Here is a 15,818-nt window from a genome sequence, read left to right on the forward strand (position 1 = left end):
GGAGACCTTGGCGAGGCAGCAAGGGGCACGCGGGCCAAGGCCGGGGCAAGCCAGGCCGGCTGCTGCAGTACCGAGGAGGGCCGCACGGGGGCAGCCGAGGACGCCGAGCCGAGGTGAGGCGGGCGGGTAAAGGTTGTGGGAGGAAGGGTAGGGTGGGCAGAGGGGCGGGGCTCTGCGGTTTGTTTCCAGGTGGCCGGGTGTGAGTGGATAAAATGAAGCCAGGAGCTCATCAAAGGCGTTGCAGTTTATCCTCAGGGGCCCAGAGAAGTGGAGTCACTTGCCCAGAGTCTCTCAGCACAGGAATTCAGATCAAGCCTGCCTGACCGCTCTGTCCGGGCTCTAACCAGTGCCCCACCCTGAATGAGTTCATCCGCAGGTGCGGTGTCGGTTTGTTCACCTGTCTCCTGGCCTCACCTGGCCCTCACCACTCCCTGCCTCATCAGAGCACCCTCCCGCTTTGGGCAGGGTCATGCAGGCTGGGGAGGGGGGCTGGGGCTTGAGACCCGACCCTGAGGCCCCTGGGGAGGAGGGGTTCAGGGGCTCTAGGGTGAGCTCAGAGGTATGCCCCCATCACCCAGGTAACAATGGCAGAGTAACATCGGGTTTCTTCCTGACCTTCCCCCTATGCTTTGAGCTGGGGACAAAGTTTAGAAAACCTGGCTGAACCCCTGGCCTGCCTCTGGAGCCCCTGCCACCTTTGCTGAATCTCCTCTGAGCACTAGACCAAAGAAATCCCAAGGACTGTAAGCTGGGATACAACCGGAGTCCACCTCAAAAAAATACACCAACCAGGGGCATCTGGGTGGCTCAGTCAGTTAAGTGTCCGACTCCTGATCTCGGCTCAGGTCATGATCTCAAGGTCAAGATATTGAGCCCCACCTTGGGCTCTGTGCTCTGCTTGGGGCTCTCTCTCTCCCTCTGCCAACCCCCTAATCGCATGCGTGCACTCTCTTGCAATCTCTCTCTCCAAAAAAAAAAATACACCAACCCCCACTCTCCTTCTTTCATGTAAGTGTGTGACTAGCAGTTTGGCCATCCCTGGAGAAAAAAACATGGATGGTTCCCCTGAGACCATTGAACTGAGGGGCAGACTGAGGCCCAGAGAGGGGCAAGGAGTCAACCAGGATCATGTAACAAGGCAACGACTAAGGCCCTATTCATTTTTATCCAGAAAGGACTAAAGGACTCCAGACAAGGGAGTCAGTAAAATATATACCCACAGGTTGGAGATTGAGGGGCCAGAAGGACAGTGACCTGGCCTTCTCCTCCAGAAAATCAGCCCTGACCTCCTCCTGTGCCACCAATATGAGAAATAGCCTCCAGGTTCCCTTGACACTTTGTTTTGCTAGGGTGGCTGACAAGCTTGTCTGAATTGCTTTAAGGGACCTCGGAGACCTTCAGGCCGTTCTCTTGGTCAGCCTAGAAATCCCCTCGCTAGCCCTCCTAGCAGACAGCTGCCCATCTTGCTTGCATGCCTCATACGACAGGGAGCTCACTGCCTTAAAAGGCAGCCTGTTCCATTGCAGGACAGTTCCTTTCAATGAGAACTGGCCTGGGGCATCTGAGTGGCTCAGTTGGTTAAGCATCTGCCTTTGGCTCAGGTCATGATCCCAGGGCTCGAGTCATGACCCCAGGGTCCGAGTCATGACCCCAGGGTCCTGGGACTGAGCCCTGCATTGGGTGCTCTGCTCAGGGGGGAGCCTGCTTCTCCTTCTCCCTCTGCTGCTCCCCCTGCTTGTGCTCACTTGCGCTCTCCCTCTGTCAAATAAATAAATAAAATCTTAAAAAAAATAAAATAATCAATGAGAACTGGCCTTGTGCCGTCCAGCTGTTGGAACTAGCTACCCCGCGGGAGCACAGAGCATGTGGCTCTGCTGCTGTAAGCTCCTGCTGGCCGAGGAGAGGTCTCTACCCTCCCAGCCCCTCGCTGGCCTTCTCTCCAGCTTAAATGGGCCCAGCCCCCCATACACACCTTTTCCAGGTCTGCGTCCCCTGAGCAACTCTCCCCTGGGTATACTCCGGGTGGGTATTCTGTGGTGACTGTTTTTTCGTCAGTACAGAAGAGAACATGTGTTTGTTACAGGGCAATTAGAAAATATACACAAGGAAAAATTGCTCTCAATCCCACCACCCAAAGGCAGCCCCTTTGAGCTCCTCGGAGACTTTCCTTCCAGACTGCTGCCAGTGTGTGCTAATAAAGTGGGAGGCAAAAGCTGGTGGGAGAGGGGCCCTTTAGGGGAGGAAGGTAGTTTCTGTTTAACTTAACACCTTCCAGAGTCATTTGGTTGTGAAGACAGGTTTTCTCTGGAAGACTAAGGGAAGAGACAAAGAGAATGAAATCATTCTGATAATAAAGAAGAATTTCGAGTTTCTGAGGGCCATGCTAGAGGGGTGGGGAAAGTTTCCTGGAGGACTGCCCTCCGCACAAGTTCCCAACAGCCATTTGCTTTCCCCTTCAGTCACCTTCCTCCTCCCAGATCCTGGGGCAGGTGTCATGGGAGCAAGGCGAGCCCAGGTTCCAGTTGGCAGCTGCCCCCTTCAGAATAGGGGAGTAAAGTCTGCAGTCCTGAACCCCCAGAGAAGGCCCCCGCAAGATCCAGCTACACCACGAACTCTCCCCTTACTCCTGTCTCAAGCGGTAGCATTAGAGGAGTGAAGGAATAAGGGGGTGTATCCCCAGAGAACCACAAGGCGAAATGCGACAGTGTGTGGGGAGGTGAGGGGCAGATGGGAAATGGAGATTTCCATGGAAATAGGAGAGCAGAGCCTGCTGTGATAAGGAGAAACTAGAGCCCCCAAGACCTCCAGGGATTCGGATGGGGTGGTGCATTGAGTACCCTATGTCCCTGGATGGGGCCTCTAGTGAAGGACAGGGTAACCCCAGAGTTCTGCATTTCCTTTCAACTATATCTGTAGAGACAATGTCTTCCCATTTTGGCAAATCTGTGTGATGGACCATTTTAACTGCTGCATAATACTCCAGGGCGTAAAGACACCATGATTTCTCCAACCAATGCCCTATTTTAGGACATAGAAGTTGTTTACAACTTTTTGCCATTGTAATCGATTTTGTAGTGAGCATCCTTATAGCTACATCTTTGCCCACATCTTTCTTTTCTTAAAGATTTTATTTATTTACTAGAGAGAGAGCAAGATCACATGCATGCATGAGTGGGGGGGGGCAAAGGGAGAGGGAGAAGCAGGCCCCACACTGAGCAGGGAGTCTGACATGTGGGATTTGATCCCAGGACCCCGGGATCATGACCTGAGCCGAAGGCAGACACTTAACCGAATGAACCCCCCTGGCACCCAGTAGTTTGTTCCTTTCTATTGTCGAGTAGAATTCTATTGTACAGTTGTTAATCTGTTTGCCTCTGAATGGACCCCCGGCCGGTTTCAGTTTGGGGCCATTGTAAATAAAGCTGCTAGGAACATTCCTGTACAAGTCTTTGTGTGAACATATGTTTTCATTTCTCTTGAAATAGAAGTGGAATTGCTGGGTCCTAGGGTAGTTGTATGTTTAGTTTTATAAGAAACTTCAACTTTTCTACAAAATGGTTGGACACGCCCCCCGACAAAGGGTGATCTCCACCACTGCGTTCGAAGCTCATAACACGATGGGGTTGTCACCTCCTTGGTTTTGGGTGTTGTATCTCAGTGCATACCACTGCAGGTCATAATAACAGGGGTGGCTGCAGATGCCCTGGAAATCACTTGACACCTTGGGCTATTTCTCATGGACAGATGAGCGGATGGATGCCCAGCCAAGTCTTCTTGACCCTGAAACTGTACGCTTGCTTTGTTGGAATCTGAATGTCAGCTTTTCCATTTGTCCTCATTAAATTCCATCTTGTTAGTTTTGACTTAACCCTCCAGCCTGGCCCGATAAGGATGAGAGTAGCAAACCCGCCTACACTCACCGCACGCCGGGCACTGAGCTCCCTCACTCAGACTTCAGAACAACCCTACCAGGGAGCTGCAATTAGCCCCATTTTCGAAGTGAGGAAATGGAAGCATGGAGAAGTTCAGTGACTTTCCCAAGTTGACTGAGTCTTAAATGAGCTAGGATTAGAACCCAGAGAGTCCGGATCCAGACCCTGTGATCTTAACCACTCACTCTGTGGCCCCTCTCTGCCTTCTTGGGTCATCTCCCTCCATCTTCCAGTTTCTGCAAACACGGCAAGCATGCCTCTAGGTCTTCATTCAAGTTATTGGTTAGAAAAACAAACAAAAACGAAAAACCTATGGACAAGGTAAGTCCAGGGCCAAGGACAGAGCTTAGTGGCATGCTTCTAAAGATCTCCTTTTGTGCTTGCCCTCTTTTATTTCCCCATGATCTCTGATGGTGATGACTCTACCAGCTGCAAAGCCACAGAACTTGGACCCAGCTGTGGCTTTCCACCATGGTTTCAGGCCAGCATCCGCCAGATAGCCTCCGGAATCCCCACACAGCCAGCATTTCAAGTCAGTCCCCAGATGCTTGCCCAGGGGCCCAGAGAACAAAGGGAACAAAGGTGGGGCTGGGACAGCACTTGTTTGAGTCCATGTGGGCACCCAGTGGCCCTTTGCAGCTCCCAGGTCTTGGCCCAGTGTCTAGCATAGGCTTGGTGCTTAACAAATTCTTTTTGATTCTTTTTTTGAAGGCCACCTTATTTTTTATTGTGGTAAAATATACATAACATAAAAGGTAACATTTTAACCATTTTTAAGTGTGCAATTCGGTGGCATTATGTGTGTTAAAAATGTGCAGCCATCACCACTGTTTCCAGAACGTTTTCATCACCCCAACAAAAACTCTGTAACCCCTAGATAATAACTCTCCATTCTCTCTCCCCCAGCTCCTGGTAACCTCTGTTTTACTTCCTGTTTCTATGAATTTGCCTATTCTAGACATTTCTTATAAGTGGAAACATACACTATTTGTCCTTTGGTGTCTGGCTTCTTTCACTTCACATAATGTTTTCAATGTTCATCTTTGTCTTAGCATGTGTCAGGATTTCCTTCCCTTTTTTTTTTTTTTAAAAGATTTTATTTACTTATTTGACAGAGAGAGACAGCCAGTGAGAGAGGGAACACAAGCAGGGGGAGTGGGAGAGGAAGAAGCAGGCTCATAGCAGAGGAGCCTGATGTGGGGCTCGATCCCAGAACGCCGGGATCACGCCCTGAGCCAAAGGCAGACGCTTAACCGCTGTGCCACCCAGGCGCCCCTCCTTCCTTTTTTTTTAAAAAAAGATTTTATTTATTTGACAGAGAGCGAGTGAGCACAAGCAGGAGGAGCTGCAGAGGGGGAGGGAGAAGCAGGCTGCCCACTGAGGAGGGAGCCTGATCCAGGGCTCCATCCCAGGACTCTGGGATCACGACCTGAGCCCAAGGCAGGATCTTATCTGACTGAGCCACCCAGGCGCCCCGGAATTTCCTTCCTTTTTAAGGCTGGATAATATCCCCTTGTGTTAGCCACATTTGTTGACCCATTCATCTGTCAGTGGACACTTAAGTTGTTTCCACGTTTTGGCTGCTGTGAATAAGGCTGCTATGAAGCTTGTTAATTGTTCTTTCATAGTGTCTTTCCAATCAGGTTGCCCCCAACCCTTCCCATTCAGGCAGCTCTTGTAGAAGCCCCCATGACTTCCACATTGCTAAATCCAATGGTCATCTTTCAGTCCTCCCCCCACTCCATCCATCAGGACCATTTGACCTGGCCCCTCTGCCTTCGGCTTACAGGATCCCACATTCTCCTGCTTTCCCTCCATCTCCAGAAGCTTCCTTTCAGTCTTCCTTCTTGCTTCTCCCCTTTCTCCTCCCTGACCTTTGAATGTGGGAGGCTCTTAGGGCTCCATTCTTGGCTCTCTGACACAAGTGCCCCGCTCTTGGGTGGCCTCATTACTCCTCCCGAATGTTCACCTAGCCCAGACCTTTGTCACATCTCTACCTGCCTACCTGACATCTCCACTTAGGTGACCAACTGAGACCTCAAACTCCACCTGTCCAAAACTGAGCGCTTGCTTTTCCTTCTGGGACAGTCTTCCCACTTTCACACCTGAGCTCCTGGTAATGTTCTCTTTCCCATTGTTCAGGCCTTCGAATTTTGCTTCACTCTTGACTTCTCTTTCTCTTAGACCCCACACCCAATCCCTCAACTCATCTTATTGGGTTTACCTTCAAAATACATCTAGAATCTGCTTACTTCTCCCCAGCTCCACGGCTCCCACCCCGGTCCTGGAATTTGGTAGTAACCTCCTAACCGGTCTCTAGGCTCAGCCCTGACCCCTCCAGTCTATCACCAATACAGAGGCCAAAGGGACCCCTTAAAAATACAAGTCCGATCAGATCAGATCTTGGCCCCAGATTTTGGGTGGCTCCTCCTGTCACTAAGAGTCCAAGCCATAGCCCTTACATGGCCGACAAGGCTCTGCATCCTTGGGTCCCCACTATCTCTGTGCCTCCTTTCCTGCTTTCTCGGCTTGTTCCCTTTGCTCCTTGCTGTTCCAAGAACATGTCAGGTGCACTCCCAGTTCAGATCATTTGTGCTGGCTATTCTTGGTCCTTGGAAATCCACCCCCCATACCTACATGCAAATCCCTTTACCCCTTTCTTGTCTTTGCTCAAATTCACCTTCTCAAAGCCTTCCGGTAGCTGTAGTGTTCTATTTGAAGTTGCAATAGCTGTCACCCTGTCCGCCCTCCTTATCCCCTTTATGCTGTCCTATTTCCCCCTGTAGTACTTGTCACTGTCTCTTTTACTTATTTTACTTATTTCTTGTGTTTATTGTTTTTTTTCTACTCTTACCCCCACTAGAAATGATCCCGGAGGTCATGGATTTCCCTCTCTTTTGTTTACTGATATGATTCACTTAGAATGGTGCTCGGTACATGTAGGACCTCAACAAAAATTGGTCGAAAGGATGAATGAAGAAAGTGTGATAATTTGGGAAGGGGTCTGCAATCTAAAAAGGCGTTGGAGCCAAGAAAGGGTGGGCTTCTGGCGTGGCTGGGTGTCATGGACATTAGTGCTGTTCGCTGTCCTCCTGCTCCTGGCAACTCTCCCCTTGTTTGCCTTTGGGATTATCTGCTCCCCCCACCAGTCCACATGGATCTCCTGGGCTGACTCCACTCCTCACTCCCAGGGGGGCAGGGACTCGGCAGGTCACACTGATTGGTTCAGGGCTAGGACATATTTCACTGGCTGGGTCAATGAGACTGAATTTTGAGACCTTTGTTTATATTATCGGGATAGGGAAGGCTTCTTTCCTCAAAGGTAGACATAACCTCAGAGCTGCCTTACCCATGTTTTTACTTTGTCGGAAGAGCCGCCTGGAAATGGAGTCAACATAGAGGAATACTGGGCTACCGTCTTGGAGAAGGACGTCTGGGAGCCTAGATTCAGTACTACCTGCTCCGCTCCCGGACTTCTCATTTCCTTGAGCCTCTTTCCATGGAAGCTGGTTTGTGGCCCTTGCAAGCACCTGCACTGTACTTGCCTCAGCTCATGAACGGGGAGGTGAGGAAGGGGCTGAGGAGGGCCTGCAGCATGTGTGGGTCAGTGATAGTCTCAAGTGAGGGGGGTTGGGCATTCAGTTATTAGTGCTGAAAGGAGGGAACAAAGGATCAGATTTGCCTCGGCCCTGCACTCTGTGGGGGGAGGGGGGCATGGGCCCTACTGGGGTAAATCAGACTGAGGGATCCTGCTGGGCCAGCTGCACTCTAGGTGAGGCGGATTGTGCCCGAGGGTGGGTGGGAAGTAGGAAGGGGGAGATCTTCCCCATAGAGCTCACTCCTGCTCTGCCGTTTCCCTCCCGCCCCAGTGCACGCGGAAGCTAAAGTGCGCACAACGGCTTTGCCACTTACTAGAGGTGTGTCCTTCTAGCTTCAGGGATCTCACAGGTAAGATGGAATGAATGTTGTCCACCTCATCGGGTTTCTGTGTGGATGAAATGAGATAATGTGTGAAATGAGATAATGCCAAGAACTCAGTATGAACCTGGCTCATGGAACACTCTTAATAAAAATCAGCAGCTATGATTATTATCGGAGGTCTTTGCTGGCCAGTGATTGTGCCTGGCGGGGCAGGTGCAGTTCTCGTAGCCACCAGCAGGTAGCGCTCTAAACCCAAAATAGCTTATTCTTGGGAAGACTGCTTTAAGCAGGGCTCCGGAAGGGGTTGGGCGGGGCGGCCTGTTGGATCTCGGCCCGTTACACTCCTGCCTTCCCGGCTGCGGTGGGGAGAGGTAGCTGCCTTCCCCTCAGTTCCAAAGAGGAGCGGGCCTGGGTCTCCATGGGATAGTCAGTGGAGCCTCAGTTTTCCATCCGTATTTTGGAAGAGCGTGGCCTTCGGAGACAGCCTGGGTCAAGTTGAGAAAATACTCAGGTTGGACCAGGTAAAAGACTGCCAGAAGGAGCGAGCATCCCAGCACGGAGGCTGGTCAGACAGGGCCTGCGGCTGGACCTCGGGGCACGGCTGGGCCTGGTGCTGAGGCAGGGGGATGACCCATATGACCTCTGGTCTCTTCCTTTCTTAAAGAAAGACTGAGGGGGGGCTGCCCGCGGCGGAGCACCCAGGACGCGGCTTGGCCTGGTGACGCGAGACGCTCTGGTAATTCTGGATGCGGCCAGCAGAGGGAAGCAGAGAGCCACCTGGGCTTCGCACGGCTCCGCTCGCCGCCCCGAGTTCGCCCTCCCGGGAACTTGCCGCTTGAGGCGCCTCGCAGGCCAGGAGTCCGCGTGTTTCGGGTCTCTTCGCTCGTCCTCCTCTCTCCCGCCGGGCTTCCTGAGGGCGGGCGGAGAGGAACGCTGGGTGAGGGGAGCGTCAGCTTCAACCCGAACTTTGTGCGTCCTCTAGCAGAGCTGCGCCTTCCCTGGGCCTCAGTAACCAGGCTGGGATCCGCGGGCCGCTCCAATGCTAGGTGCCCCCACTTCCTGGGATGGGGTGGTGCGCGCTCCCCAAGGATAAGGATTTCGGCGGCAGACGGGGATCCTCTTTCTAACCCCCGTAACCCAGGCCTGGAGGGTCAGCGGGACCTCCGGAAGCAGGACAGTGCTCACCTCATAGCACCCTAGCCAGTTCCCAGCATCCTCCTGGACAGGCTCCCAGAGGCCCACAAAGGCCTTCAGACAAAGTTCTGGGCCAGCTTTGCCTGTGCCCTGGGCCCGCAGCCGGCTGGCTCTAGGTACTCCAAGTCCCTGGCACTGCTTATGGGGTTTTGTCCACTAGCCCTGGACCAGTGCTGGCAGGGCTCTGTTTGCTGGGGGTTGGGGGTGGGACAGGCAACTCTCTCCCTCTCCTTTCCTTCCTGCCCCTGGCCTTGCTGTCCTCCCAGAGTCCTTCCCACATCTCAGGCCCGCTCAGTTGTGTGGCCTTTCCCCCACGTGTCCTTCTCTTGGCCGCAAGCCGAAATCTTTGCCATCCTCAGGTCCTGCTTATATTCTCCCACTCATTTCTTCATTCATCCGTGTATTCAGCAAGTATTGAGCTCCTACAATGCTCCGGGCCCTTGCTAGGTGCTGGGGATCCAGCAATAACAAGACCCAGTTCCTGTCCTCTTTGGAGTTCACAGTCCAGGGAGGTAGTAGGTAGGAAACTAGTAAACTCATACTTAAAATTTGATATCATTTTCTGATAACTGGGGTGAAGCAGAGAAGTTGGCTGTTCCTGGAAGCTCTGCCGGCAGGGATGTTTCCTCTGGAAAATCATCCCATAGGCTGTGAGCTGTGGAGGGAGGGGCTTTGTCTGGGTCCTGCCCACCCTCCTCCCATGGCCAAGCACAGGGCATGCAGTAGTTGCTCAGTAAATGTTTGTTGAACAAATGGATGAACCATCATCCTCATGGCCACAGGACGGCCAGTGAGAATGGCTTTTCCTTCCCACATGCCCTCTCAGCTAACATAGGAGTCATAGGTAATGCGGGGGATTATACAGAGAAGACCCCGAGGTTCCAAGGATTCTATCCTGAGCCTCTGTGGCTTCCTGCCTAGCGCCTCACCGCATAGCTTCCCTACCTTGGGCTCTGTCAGAGTCCTATGGCTCATGCATGGATTTGTCCATGACCTCTCATCCATCTATTCTTTGGCTTTATCACCCTTCGGGTGCCTACTGTATGCTGGCCCTGGGCTCTGGAGGAAGTGGGGACCCAGAGAAGAGTGGGAAGAGTCCTTGCCCTCATGGGCTATCCAGTCCAGACAGTAATGGCACAGCGTGATGTGTGCTGTGATGGGGCAAGATGATGGTCTGTGTGAGCCCGGGGTGTGTGTGCCTAGTCGGGGACCTGTCCTCAGGGAGGCCTCCTCTGGCTACCTGGCTGAAGGCGCTCCCACCTAGCTATTTCTAGCTAGGGGATGTCACATCCCCATTTTTTTTCCAGAGTACATTTTAGTATCTGTAGTTATTTTCTTCCTTTGTCTGCTGGTGTGTTCATTATCTGAGCACTTACTGAGTACCTGAAATGTGCCAGGCAATGTTCTGGGCCCTGGGCGTACAGAAGTGAACAAATTTCCAGCTCTCCTGGATCTTATGGTCTAGTGATGGTAGTGGTGGTAGGAAGACAGACAATAACCAGAATAAGCAAGTAGGCATGTAGTATATAAATATGACTTCTGGAGGAAAAGCAAGCCGGCCAAGGGGAGGCTGGTAGTATTTTAGGCAGAGAGCTGAAGGGGGTGAGGGCTAAGCCCTGCAGCCACCTGGGGGAGGAGTTTCAGGCAGAGGCATAGCCAGTGCAAAGGCCCTGAGGTGGGAATGTGCCTGATGTGTTAGAGGATCAGTGAGGAGGCCCCCGTGTCTGGAGAGGAGTGAGGTCAGACAGGTGGCAGGGCCCAGATCATGTAGGAACTTGTAACCATTGTAAGGCTTTGCTTTAACTCTTAGTGACATGAGAGCCATTCGAAGATTTTGAGCAGAGGAGTGACACAATCTGGCTGACATTGAACAGGATCCCTCTGGCTGCTGTGTTGGTAATGTTGGTAGCAGGGCTGTGTGCATCAGGGGGACCAGTGAGGAGGCGATGGTAACAATCCAGGTGAGAGGTTGCAGCCAGGTGGTAGCAGTGGAGCTGATGAGCAGTGGCCAATTGGAGACGCGTTTTGAAAGTAGATCCCGCAGGGTGTGCTGAGGGATTGCATGTGGGGTGTGAGAGGAAGGACAGCTCCTGCCTTTCAGCCTGAGCTGATGGAAGGAGGGTGGTGGCATCTACTGCGGCGACGAAGAGGTCACTTCTGGTTGAGGTGAGTCAGAGCTGCTCTTTGCATATCCTCGTGGAGAAGTCAGGTCAGCTGTTGGGTCTGAGGGTCTGACCTGAGAGGGAAGAGGTTTGGGCTGGAGAACCACACAGAAGGATCCTTGTTTAGGTGGGCTTTGAGGCCAGGTGGGATCACCACGGGAGAGGGAGCTGGAAAAGAAGACAGAGGGCCGACACCTGGGGCCTTTGGTACTTGTTGGTCAGGGAGTGGAGGGAGAATCAGCAAAGGAGGGTGGAAAGGTTCAGCCAGGGATATAGGAGGGCAGTGGGAGTCCTGCAAGTCAGCGGGAGGAACTGTTTCAAGGAGGAAGAGTGATCAAGTGTGGCAGATGCCGCCAGTAAGTTGAGGTGTGAGAATTGACTTTGGATTTGACATTACAGTGGTCACTAGGGACTAGGCCCCAGTCTATCTAGGTCCCTTTGTACAAATAGGAGAAAGCGGCGGCTCCTCTAGGTGGACCCAGTGTACAGAGCACGCAGAAGGGAGATACCTTGGTATAAAGGAAACGGTGTCTGTTCCCAGCCCGGTGTGGCCTTGCACCAGGCACAGCATGGTGAGGGGACAGCAAACTGGATTTCAGCTCCTTTTCCACCCCTTGTGCACGTGAAGTGCCTTTGTGCAGTGCCCAACCTGTGCATATGTACTCATTAGCTGTGTTGGTGACCTTGATGAGCAGTGTCAGTGGAATAACTGTGGGTGAAGGGATGCGAGTCAGATAGGAGTGAGTTCAAGAGAGAATGGGAGAGAAATTGGAGAGCACGGACAACTTCTTCAAGGAGCTTTGCTATAATGGGGGACAAGAAATGACACAATAGGGGGCTGGAGGGTTGTGAGGAATTAGCAAGAGAGTGAGTGAAGAGAAGGGATCCTAGGCGGGGGACCAGCATAAGCAAAGTGAGGCTGTTGGAAATGGTGGGCCTGTATAAGTGTGGGTGGGGTCCTAGAACATCACATTTGAAGTGTGAGGTGTCAGGACACTGGACAGGTGGGCTGGGGCCTTTGTCTTGGGGGCAAAGGGGCAAGGTTGGAGCATGGCTGGGCACACAGCGGTGCTCCCTGAGTACTGCAGGATTGGCCTGGGGAGATCCCTACACAGCCTCTCATCCCCTGGCCTCAGTCCACCAGCTGGAAGCTGGGAGCATTGGGTGTTGCAGACGCTGTCTGGGCCAAGACTCCTCTGGATCCATATGCCTTCCTCCAGGTGGTGGGCCTCCAGTCCTGGCCTCCTCTCCTCCCTGGAAGCCCCACTCTGCTCAGGCTGAGGAAGAGGAGGAGGTCCTGCCTGGGTCTGGGGAGGCAGGAGGTCAGGTAGAGGCCTCACCATGGTAGGGGCTGTGCTGGGCTAAGTGGGCTGGGAACTGGGCCCCATGCTCCTGTCCAGCCTCCAGCACCTGCCTTCCTGAGACTCACCTTCGGGTGCACTGGGAAAGGTGGGGGAGGAGGAAAGGGAAGTCACTTGGAGGAAGGGGGAGAAGCTGCTGGTTTTTCTTTTTTCCCTGGGGGGATGCTGAGAAATGTAGTGCATTTTGGCTGCTGGCTGGGGAGATGCCGACCCTGTACTCTTGCAGGAGGCAAAAGTAGCTACACGGAATTGTAATGATAACTCTGTCTCCTGTGTCCAGTGCACACAAAGCACTGTCTCCCACGGAGGCCGTCTGTGGCCTTGTGACAGCCCTTCGAGCCCTTTGCACTTTACACAGTTAAGTGAGATTCAGGGAGGGGATCTAGCTGTGCGAACGCAGGCAGCTGGGTTAGATTAGAAGCCGGGGCTCTGGCCCCGGCCAGCCCATGCCCAGGGCAAGAGGCTCCCAGAGCTGCCAGTGATGGGGAGCAGCCCCAGGCCAGGGACTAGGTCCTGTGTGCCAGATTAAGCGGGGAGACAGCTCTATCTTCCTCCCTGCCTCCATTCTTTCCTTCCGCATGCAGTTACTGCCTTAGGTCTTGAGGGTCCATTGTAACAAGAAAGGCCCTGCCTTCAGGGGGCTCACAGTCCAACTAGGTGGACAGCGAGTAAGTGATCCATACCATCAGTGGGTCTCCCATTACAGGTGCAATCCCCACGGCCTGCTGAGTGCATCGGGTGCCAGGCCTGGGTGGGTGGGCCCTGAGCACTACAGCTCCTTTCATCCCACCCCAGCCCACAAGAGAGGGGCTCTTCCCATCCTTACTGGGTAGTTGAGGAAGTGGAGGCTTAGAAAGGTTGTCCAGCTGTGACTTGAGGTCATGGATCCTGAGCAGGGAGAATGTGGAAGCAAAGCCCTGTCACCTCTCCTTCACCCACGGCTCCTGTTGCTTGTCACCCATCCCTGCCTACAGGTAGCAGAGGGGGGAAGGTTAGAGGGCAGGATGGCAGGACAGCCATGTTCCTTCTTCTTCCAAGAAGATCCTGGGCACTTGCGATACAGTAGCCCCCTTGTTTCTGGGCTCTGTGGAAATCTCCTTGGGTTTGATGGGCAGGAAAGGGGTATGGCCTGAGTGCCCTCTCAACTGCCCAGCTGTGTCCACAGGATCAGACCTCCTGGGACCCTAAGCAAGTGGCCAGTGCTTTGGGGCCTCAGTTTTCTCATCTGTAAAATGGGTTGTAGGATTGTTCTGAGGGTTAAATATAACAGATGGTAGGCATTTACCGTGGACTCTGGCACATGGTGGAAGTACAGTTAACAGAAGTGTCGCCATGGCTGATGAAACCTCATGTGGCCCAGCTTGAAGAAGGAGGAGACTAATCCCAGCTCACACCCCGCATCTCGCATTATTCCATCCTGCACAGCTTAGACACCCCTAACGGGTCAGCAAATCCTCTCCCTTCTCTCACCCTCTGCTCCTAAAAAGAGGCCCTGTAACTCTGTGTGTGTATAGGTAGAAAGAAGGTCAGGGAAAGCTTCTTGGAGGAATGGGCATTTAAGCAGGGATTTGAGGGCTGAGTAGGAGTTCATCGAGCACAGCAGGATCAAGGCCTCACCTGGCAGGGGATGGAACACCTGCAAAGATCTGGAGACGGGAAGGAGCCCAGGCAGTGAACAGCCCCTGGGGCCTGGTGTGGAAGAAAATTGTGGAAAGTGGCTTTCTGTGGTAGGGCTGACTCTACCCTGAGCTCCCCTTTAGTGGAACTGGACCTGTTCACCCTCCCCTGCTCCCCTGAGCTTCTGTCTCCATAGATCCCTACAGGTGGGGGCCATTATTACCTATGTGAGAGGTGGAATCTTGCCCTGCAGGAGCCTCAAGGCTAGGAAGTTCTTCTGGGTGTCTGTTCCTGTCACCCTTCTTCAGAGCTAGGGTCCTGGGTGGGGGGGACGTCTTCAAGGTGGTGACCAGCATGGGGAGAACTGTGGGGCAGGTCCCTTGGGAGATGGTTTTCATAGCCTACAGCATCTGTATCTCTCTGCCTAGGCAGTTTCCCCTGACCTGGCTCTGGGAGTTTGCATTCTTGATTGGATCCACCCTTCCCCTCTCCCTCCCTCAAGGTCTCTCTCCTTTGTCTGATCTTCGGTTCTGAGCCCCCCTTCTCACCCTGTACCCCAGGTCTGTCTATCCCTCTGTCTGTCTCAGTAGGTAGGTATGTATGTAGGTAGGTAGGGTAGGCTCAGTTTACCTATCTCGGAGATGGTCCACCTTGTCACCCATCCAGGTAGGATATCTCTGGGCTTGTGTGGGGAAAGGAAGGCGAAGAGTTAGTGGAGGAACAGACCTTTGGAGCAGGGCAAGAACCTGTTCCCTCCTTCACCTGGAGGAGGGCTAAGCGGAGCCTGAGGGCTCAGGGTCTGAGGCTAAGGGTCCTGCCGCGGGGGTTGGGGGGGCGGTGGCTGGATCTGACCCAGGGTTAGACGGCAGCCGGCCCGGCTGGGGGTGGGGGTGTGGAACATCGCTGCGCTCCCCTCCCCCACTTTCTTAAAGGGCCGGCTCGGGGCTGTGCGGAAAGGGGCTGGCCTCACCCTCCCTGGCCGGGTGGGGGCACACAGTGGGGACCTGGGAGCGGAGGCGTGGCGGGCGGGGCAGCCCGAGTGGCTGCGGTCGCCTCCGGCTCCGCTCCCGCTACCCACCCGCCTGCAGTCCCCCCGCCCTTCCCCGCCCTTCCCGCTCCTCCCTCCCTCCCTCCTTTTCTCCTTCCTTCCCTCCCTCCTGCCGTCCGTCCCCCCATCTCTGCTCAGCTTCTCCACAGCCGAGGCTCTGACACCTGAAGGGACTGAAGCGGGCGCGGGGAGTCCCGACAGGCGGCGGTGGAGTGGGACGGTCAGTCCAGCGGAGGCCTCCGCATGGCCCCGCCGTGAGCGGCTGGACCCAGCGACAGGGACCAGGAGCGGTGAGTGGGGCCGCGGGGCCACCTGGTCCCCATGGCCCTCGTTCCCCGGGACCCCGCCTCTCCCGAAGTCGGGTCGGGGGCCAGGAGGGGACGCTGGGAGGGAACGCATGCTGGAGGGCGCCGCCCTCCGCCCTCCATGCCCGCCGGGGTCTGCTAACAAAGCTGCATTTTGAGATCAATTCCGTGGCGGCTGGAGCATCCGAAGGATACGGTTGTCATGGAGATAGGGCCGTGAGAGGAAGCCCGGGGATGGCCGGGTCTGGGCCAGGGAGTGGGGGCGCCACCAGAGCACC

The 15,818-nt window shown here is 54.1% G+C and overlaps 1 protein-coding gene across 5 annotated transcripts in view; it reads left to right on the plus strand.

The window, feature by feature from the left end:
* The window catches only part of PSD2 (pleckstrin and Sec7 domain containing 2), a 122,308-nt gene that overhangs the window by 55,805 nt on the left and 50,685 nt on the right, over positions 1 to 15,818 (plus strand). The window contains exons 2-4 of one of the 5 annotated variants that reach the window (XM_034656116.1): positions 7,305 to 7,497; positions 7,802 to 7,880; positions 8,518 to 15,525. The exons of 1 other annotated variant lie outside the window; for it this stretch is intronic. The gene's annotated coding sequence lies outside the window, so the exon portion shown is untranslated. Of the gene's footprint in view, positions 1 to 7,304; positions 7,498 to 7,801; positions 7,881 to 8,183; positions 8,375 to 8,517; positions 15,526 to 15,818 lie in introns of those variants that run through there. 3 more of the 5 variants (XM_034656110.1, XM_034656111.1, XM_034656113.1) reach the window with 3 other exon arrangements.

The sequence above is a fragment of the Ailuropoda melanoleuca genome, chromosome 3, assembly GCF_002007445.2.
Source record: "Ailuropoda melanoleuca isolate Jingjing chromosome 3, ASM200744v2, whole genome shotgun sequence".
Lineage (NCBI taxonomy): Eukaryota > Metazoa > Chordata > Mammalia > Carnivora > Ursidae > Ailuropoda > Ailuropoda melanoleuca.